The sequence below is a fragment of the Microtus ochrogaster genome, unplaced genomic scaffold, assembly GCF_000317375.1.
Source record: "Microtus ochrogaster isolate Prairie Vole_2 unplaced genomic scaffold, MicOch1.0 UNK58, whole genome shotgun sequence".
Lineage (NCBI taxonomy): Eukaryota > Metazoa > Chordata > Mammalia > Rodentia > Cricetidae > Microtus > Microtus ochrogaster.
This window is the reverse complement of record NW_004949156.1, coordinates 2,443,404-2,444,085: the sequence shown is the minus strand read 5'-3', so window position 1 is coordinate 2,444,085 and position 682 is coordinate 2,443,404.

Genomic DNA, 682 nt, shown 5'->3' with positions numbered 1-682 from the left:
TGATTAAAGCACTAAAGAGAAGAGAAATTGTTTTCTCCCTCCCATCCAAAAGAACAGAGGTAAAACATCACACACTGTGCAATGGCTGCATAGAGAATCCAAACAAATACACCCCATTACTGGGTCAGAAGGAACATTATTGGCTTGCCCAGGAATGCATATTTGAGGGATTTATCACCAGTGTCCTAGGGCCTTTCATGTTTGGGTAAGCAGACAATATATTCCCAAAGCCCAGTGGGAGAAAGAGATTGCAACATAAAATCTTACAAAGTTAATTCAACAAGCAGCTCACATACTGACCCCCAAAACATTCCTTAGCTCTAGTATACAGCTCACTTTTCTGGAGAGAAGCAAAATATGCATGCATATGTTCATACATACACGTATACATACATGCATGTGTATATGAACCAAATGTCCAAAAAGGGGGAAGTATTTGGATGTTTGAAGATAAATTCCCATCAGATTCTAGGATCGCTTTAAGTGTGATAATTATTAACTTGCAAGTATTTCAGGGGAAAGAAGATATACAGATAACTACCTATAAAGTGGCTTATTGTGCACACTTTTGAAATTCTATGCAAATTTTTTAAAAATAAATCAAGAGATCCTTCCATTTTCTGGTGTCCTCATCAATTTCTTTCTTCAAAGACTTAAAGTTCTTGTCAAATAGATCTTTCAC